Here is an 8,295-nt window from a genome sequence, read left to right as displayed (position 1 = left end):
ATAACAGCAACCCAGGAATCGTAAGTCTAGCCTTTTCCTTGTCATTCTGTATTTCCATATACATACAACTAGCCAATTCCTCAGGAGTTAGATCCACCTCACCTAAATGCCATGAATAGCTTTTGCCTTGGGTGACCGATCTCAACAAAAGAGCCGCTTCAATCCATGGGTTTCTTTTATCTCATCCAGAAGCCAAAGGTTTCTTACTTTCTCGTTTATCTCCTTTCTCCCAAAACCACATATTCCTGTGAGTCTGGGCCATTGCAGCGAATCCCACTTCTGACACCAATTGCTTGAACAATTTCTCTTAGAAAGATCAGCACGAGGCCGGTCCCCATGAGGTGAAGGTCAAAGATGTCCCAAATGTCCAAACTACCATGCCACTCCATCATTTCAGACATTAACTCCTCCTCCTCCTCCCAATAATTTCCCCAGTCTTAGGGTTCTGTATTTTGCTGTAATGCCTCACAGAACTCACAGACACCCAAGCGTTCGTCTCACATAGTAGTGGTGGAGGCTGGCAGGCTGGCAAGTCCTAGGTCCGTGAGTAGGTCTGGCGGATCCTCCCAACTCTCAGGGTTTGATGAAACTTGATCAGCAGATCAGATGATGGCTGCTGTCCTAAATCCAGGGGTGAGATGAGGATGATCCAAGACACAAAGCCAGAGCAAGAGGAGGGCGAGTCTTCCCAGGAGATTCATAGGTATACCCTCAGGGAAGCTAAGGGTGGTGATTTTAATTATACCCTCCAGCAAGGCAGGACTCAAGATACATTCCACCTGTGTTGCCCCAACAGAAATAACCTAAATCCCATCACAGAGTCAATTGCCAGTCATTATAGGGAATGACTACTACCAGCTGCCCAGCCAAGTTGATACCTGATCTTAACTACCACACCATCCCAAATAGGCATGGATAATGAGATTTACAAAACACCACAGAATGGAGGACAATGGCTAGAAGGACCACATCAAGCAATTCACTGCACTCTTCTTTTGATGCTTCCTGCATCATTCAATATTTTGATCATAGAATCTTTCAATATTGCAACTCGAGGCTTAAATGCCCTCTTCAGTTCTTTCAGCTTGAGAAATTAGAATATGTTCTTCCCTTTTGGTATTCTCGCTCTAGGTCATTGCACATTTCATTATATTAATTGACTTTGTCATCCCGAGCTGCTCTTTGAAATATTCTGTTCAGGTCTTTTCTCTTGTCATTTCTTCCATTTCCTTTAGCTAATCTTCACTCAAGGGCAAGTTGCAGAGTCTCTTCTAACATCCATTTTGCTTTTTTCTTTCTTTCTCATATTTTTAATGACCTTTTTCTTTCTCTATGGATGATGATTTTGATGTCATCCCACAATTATTCTGGTTTTTGGTTGGTGTTCCATACATCAATTCCATTCTTCGGATGGTCTCTAAATTCAGGTGGGGTATATTCAAGGTCATGTTTTGGCTCTCATGGACTTGTTTTAATTGCCTTCAATTTCAAGTTGGACATGTATATAAGCAGTTGATGGTCTGTTCTATAATGAGCTCCTAGACTTGTTTTGGCTGATGATATTGAGCTTTTCCATCTCTTTTTGCCACAGATGTAGTCAATCTGTTTCCTGTGTACTCCATCTGGAAAAGTCCACATGTATATCCACTGCTTGTGTTGTTTAAAAATGGTATTTGCAATGAATAAGTTTTTGTTATTGCAAAATTCTATCATGCAATCTCCAGTGTTATTTCTGTCACCAAGGCCAAATTTTCCAACTGCTGGTGATTCTTCTTTGTTTCCAACTTTTGCATTCCAATCACCAGTGATAAGCAACACATCTGGATTTCATGTTCAGTCAATTTTAAACTACAGAAGTTGATAAAAATCTTCAATTTCCTCATCTTTGGATTTGGAGCTTGGTGCATAAATATAAATAATAGTAGTGTTAACAGGTCTTCCTTGTAAGCATATGGATATTATCCTATCCCTGATAGCATTGTACTTCAGGACAGACCTTGAAACATCCTTTGTGATAATGAATATCATGCCATTCCTCTTCAAATTGTCATTCCTGGAATAGTAGATCATATGGTTGTCTAATTCAAAATGCTCAAAACTCATCCATTTTAGCTCACTAATGCCTAGGATATCATTCTTTATGCATTCCATTTCATTGTTGACAACTTCCAATTTTCCTAGATTCATACTTTGTACATTCCATCTTCCAATTATTAATGGATATTTGCAGCTGTTTCTCCTCAATTTGAGTTGTGTCATGTCAGTACATGGAGGTCCTGAAAGACTTACTTTATCCATATTACTAAAGTTGATTCTACTCTGATAAAGCAGCTCTTTCCAGTCCTATTTTGATGGCCTTCCAACCCAATGGGCTCATCTTTCTACACTGTGTCAGGCAATGTTTCTAAGCTATTCATAAATTTGCCCAGTAATGTATCAGACAGTGTTTCTCTGCTATTAATAAGAGTTTCTCTGGCCAATTTTTGAGAAGTGGATGGGTTTCTCCTTCTTCCTAGTCTGTGTTATTCTGTAAGCTGTGTTGAAACCTGTGAACCATGTGTGACTCTGCTGGCATCTGAAGCACCAATGGCACAGCCTCAAGCCTCACAGTAATATATAAGCCCCACAGGATGACAAACTGACAGAAAAGTTTCTCTCCCCTAGCTGTTGGAAACCTCTACATCCTCCCCTTACCTAATTCCTACCTAGAACCTGCCACTTTGTAATCCCAGGCCACTTCCTCCCTTTCCTGGCTCTACAGGGTGTGGGGGCTTGCCTGACTCCTGCCACTTTTTACCTGGATATCCTGCCACTCCACAGGTCCCCAGACTCTCTTGCTCCCTCCCTTTCTGGCTCTAGGGGGCTTGGGGCTTAGCCATGCCTGCCACTCCACAGGTCTCTGGCAAATACCAAAATAATAGCAACAAAGGAGATGATTATGTAATTCATGAAAAAAAAAGAGCTAAGCATAGAAATTATATGGACCAAAATATCACAACAGCATGAAAAAACACAATTCAAAATGATATAAATAAATTCATACATGTTGATAATTATACTGAATGACAATGGATTAAATGTACCATCAAAAGGATGGAGAATTGCAAAGTGTATAAGGAAATATAATCCATCAATATGCTGTCTGCAAGAGACTTACCTTAAACATAAAGAAAAAAAAAATGACTAAAAATCAAAGGTCAGAAAAAGATATACCAAGTGAATGGCAACCAAAAGAGAGCAGGAGTGGTGATATTAATTTCTGATAAAATAGACTTTAAGACAAAAATGGCCATAAAAGAAAAAGAAGGGCATTATATAATGAATAAAGGATAAATTGAACGAGAGGACATAACCATAATAAATATCTACACATGCAGTGAAAGAAACCTAGGATACATACAGCAGACTCTAACAGAATTGAAAAGACAAATAGATCATTCCATAGTAATAATAGGAGTGTTTAATATAACACTTTCATAAAGAGATAGAACAACTGGAAAGAAACTCAGCAAAGATGCTGTTGTAGTTATGTTTGTGTGTCAACTTGGCTGGACCTGGTTGAGTGCCTGGGCTGCTAGTGGTAGTATTCCCCAGGATGAGACTGGTAATCAACTCCATAGTGTGATCTACCACAAGCAGCTGAGTAGGTGCTTTGGGTATGTGGTCTGCTTCCTGTATATAAGAAGCAGCTTTGGGAATGGTCTAGCTTATGGCACCTTAAACCCTACATGTAGCCATGTCATTGTTCAGCAGGCTGTCATTCTCTTCCGACCTTGGGACTTACAAGGGTCTTAAATTAATGGTCTGCCATGTGGTTTGGTAATATCAGGACTGTGCCCTTTTACTTGTCTACCTTGGACTTGTTAGCCTCAGCAGCCAGCAGCTGTCTGAGTGAAGAAACACCTCTAGCTCCAGTTGACTGGGAGCAGGAGGCAGAGCTAGAGCCCAATGGCAAGGGGCTTTCACACAGACCCTAGAGTCTGGCACTCTGAACCTGGACTTAAAGCCTCCAAACTGTAAGAGAATAAACTCCTGTTTGTTAAAGCCATCCCATTTGTGGTATATTCCTGTCAGAATAGCACTAGGTAAACAGAACAGATGCAGCAGAACTAAGCAATACAATCAACCAACTTTATGAAATTTATGTTATAGATATCTGCAAAGCACTTCATCCAACAATAGCAAAATATGTATTCTTACCTAGCACTTACAGAATATACTTTAGTATAGGCCATATGTAAGGTCACAAAGCAAGCCCCAATATATTCAAAACATTCATATGCTTCAAAGCATCTTCTCAGATCACAAAGCTACAAAATTAGAAATCAATACTAGGAAAACCAACAGAAAAAAATATATATATCTCATGGAAACTGAATAACATGATCTTCAAAAACAACTGGGGAAAATAAGAAATAAAAAAATGAATTTTAAAACTTCCTTGAATCAAATGAGAATGAGACAAAACCTGCCAAAATGTTTGGGACACAGCAAAAACGGTGATCAGAGAGAAATGTATTGCAGTAGATACACATATCAAAAAAAGAACAAAAGGCCAAAATCAACACTTTAATCCTACATCTCCAACAATTAGAAAAAGAGCATTAAAAAAGCCTACACTGATCAGAAGAAAATAAACAATATTCAAGCAGAAATAAATTATAATGATAATAGAAAAGATTAACAAGACTAGAAGATGATTCTTTGAAAAGATTAATAAAATTGGCCAACCAGTGATGAACTTAACAAACAATAGGAGAATATGCAAATAACACAAATAGGAAATTAAACGGGTGGTGTCACAACAAAGCCAACAACAATAATAATATCAGAATACTATGAAGAATCCAGGAAAGGAATTGGAGCCAGTGGTGGGGCAGAACAGCTAGGGAAGCCAAGAACTGAGTGGAACAGTTTAGAACAGGCAAGAGAAAATAATTTGTCTGTCATTTTGTCTTACTACAGTGGCTTATGTGTTGTTGTGAGGCTGAAGGCTATGCCACTGATGTTTCAAATGCCAACAGGGTTACCCATGGTAGACAGGTTTCAGTGGAGCTTCCAGACTAAGACAGACTCAGAAGTCTGAGTCTTCTCAGACTTCTCAAATAATTGGCCAGGAAAAATCTTATGAATAACAGTGAAACACCCTCTGATACATTATTGTAAGTCTTTATGAATAGCCCTGAAACATTGTCCAATATAGTGCTGGAAGATGAGCCCCTAAGGTTGGAAAGCACTCAAAATATGACTGGAAAAGGGCTGTCTCCTCATAGTAGAGTCGACCTTTATGATGTGGATAGAATAAAGTTTTCAGGACCTCCATTTGCTGATGTGGTATGGCTCAAAATGTGAAGAAATAGCTCCAAACATCCATGGAACATGGACTATATGAATTATGAATCTAGGAAAAGTGGAACTTGTCAAAAATGAAATGGAATGCATAAAGATAGATTTTGTAAGCATCAGTGAGCTGAATGGACCAGTTTTGACCATTTTGAATCAGATAATCATATGATCTAAGTATGCTGGGAATGACAAACTGAAGAGGAATAGCATGGCATTCACAAAGAAAATTTCAAAATTTATCCTGAAGTACAACACTATCAGTGATAAGATAATATCCATACACCACAAGGAAGGTCAGTTAATACTACTATTATTCAAATTTATTCACCAACAACCAAAGCCAAAATGAGGAAATTCTTGAAGATTTTTACTAACTTCTGCTGTCTGAAATTGACCAAACATGCAATCAAGATTTGTTGATTATCACCAGGGATTGGAATGCAAAGTTGGAAACAAAGAAAAATCACCAATACTTGGAAAATATGGCCTCCATGATAGAAATAGGAGCTCTAGTGGCATAGTGCCTATGACATTTGACTGCTAACCAAAAGGCTGGAAGTTCAAGCCCACCAGCCACTCCTCAGAAGGAAGATTGGGCAATCTACTTCCATAGTGATACTGCCTCAGCAACCCAAGGAGGAGTTGCTATGAGTCAGATCTGACATGATGTCAGGGAGTTTGGTTTTTATGATAGAAATAATGCTAGAGATCTCATGGTAGAACTTTGTAAGATCAATGATTTATTGATTGTAAATATATTTTTTTCAACAACGCAAACAGCAGCTATATACGTGGACTTTGCCAGATGGAGTATACAGGAATCAGATGGACTACATATGTGACAAGAGACAATGGAGAAGCTCAATACCTTCAGCCAAAGCAATGCAAGGAGTTGATTTTGGAACAGACCATCAACTGCTTATATACAAGTTCAAGTTGAAGCTGAAGACAATTAAAATAAGTCCATGAGAGCCAAAATATGACCTTGATTATGTACTTCCTGAATTTAGAGACCATCTAAAGAATGTATTTGGTTCATTGAAACCAAATTAACAAAAACCAGAGGAATTGTGGAATAGCTTCAAGAACATTGTCCATGAAGAAAGCAAAAGGTCATTAAAAAGACAGGAAAGGAAGAAAAGACCAAAAGGAATATCAGAAGAGACTCGGAAGCTTCCCGTTGAATGGAGAGTAACTACAGGAAATAGAAGAAATGATAAATAAAAGAACTGAACAGAAGATTTCAAAGAGCAGCTTGAGAACATAAAGTTAATTATTATAATAAAATGTGCAAAGACCTGGAATTAGAAAACCAAAAGGGAAGAACGCGCTCAAAATTTCTCAAGCTAAAAGAACTGAAGGAAAAATTCAAGCCTCAGGCTGCAATATTTAGAGATTCCATGGACAAAATACTGAATGATGAAGGAAACATCCAAGGAAGATGGAAAGAATGCACAGAGTCGCTGTACCAAAAAGAACTGGTCAATGTTCATCCGTCTCAGGAAGTGGCATATGATCAAGAAACAATAGTATTGAAGGAAAAAGTCAAAGCTACACTAAAGGAATTGGAAAAAATAAGGTTCTAGGCATTCACAGAATACCTACTGAGATGTTTCAACAAATGTATGCTGTGCCAGAGGCACTCACTCGGCTATGTCAAGAGATTTGGAAGACAGTTACCAGGTCAATGGACTAGAATAGATCCATTTTTGTACCCATTTAAAAGAAAGGTGATCAGATCCCACAGAATGTGGACATTATCAAACAATATCATTAATATTTCACACAAGTAAAATCTTACAAAGATAATTCAAAAACAGTTGCAGCAATATGTTTACAGAGAGTTTCCAGAAAAGAAAGCTGGATTCTGAACAGGACATGGTACGAGGGTAATAATTGCTGATGTCAGATGGTTCTTGGCTCTAAGCAAAGAATACCAAAAAGATATTGACTTGTGTTTTATTGACTATGCAAAAGCATTTGATTGTATGGATCATAACAAATTATGGATGACATTCAGAAGAATGGGAATTCCAGAGCATTTTATTGTACTCATGAGGAATGTGTACATAGACCATGAGGCTGTCATTCAAACAGAACAAGGGGACACTGCATGGTTAAAAATCAGGAAGGGAGTGTGTCAGGGTTGCATCATTTCACCATACTTATTCAATATGCATGCTGAGAAAATAATCCAAGAAACTAGACTATATGAAGAAGAACATGGTATCAGGATTGGAGGAAGGCTCACTAACAATCTTCAATACTCAGATGACACAACTTTGCTTGCTGAAGTAAGGATGACTTGAAGTGCTTACTGATGAAAATTGAAGACTGTAGTATGGATTACACCTCAATATAAAGAAAACAAAAAACCTCACAACTGGACAAATAAGCAGCATCACAATAAATGAAGAAAGAAATTGACAATGTCAAAGACTTCATATTATTTGGTTCTACAATCAACACCAATGGAAGCAGCAGTCCAGACATCAGATAACATATTACATTGGACAAATTTGCTGCAAAAGACCTCTTTCAAGTGCTGAAGAGTAAAGATGTCTTCTTGAAGAAAAATGTGTGCCTAACCTAAGCCATGGTATTTTCATCTGCTTCATATGCTCTCATAGCATAGTGCCTGAGGCACTTGACTGCTAACCAGAAGGCTGGCGGTTCAAACCCACCAGCCACTCCTTGGAAGAAAGATGGGGCTATCTACTTCTGTCGTGATACTGCCTCAGAACCCCAAGGAAGGCTTGCCATGAGTCAGGTCCAACTTGACAGCACATAACAACATATGCATGTGAGAGCTGAACAACGAACAAGAAATACTGAAGAAGAGTCAATGTCATTGAGTTGTGATGTTGGCAAAGAATACTGAAAGTACCATGGACTGCTGAAAGAACTAACAAATCTGTCCTGGAAGAAGTGCAGATAGAATTCTCCCTG

Source organism: Orycteropus afer, unplaced genomic scaffold (genome assembly GCF_000298275.1).
Source record: "Orycteropus afer afer isolate SDZICR_OR568_19922 unplaced genomic scaffold, OryAfe1.0 scaffold00810, whole genome shotgun sequence".
In the NCBI taxonomy this organism is placed as follows: domain Eukaryota; kingdom Metazoa; phylum Chordata; class Mammalia; order Tubulidentata; family Orycteropodidae; genus Orycteropus; species Orycteropus afer.
This window is presented reverse-complemented; position numbering follows the sequence as displayed.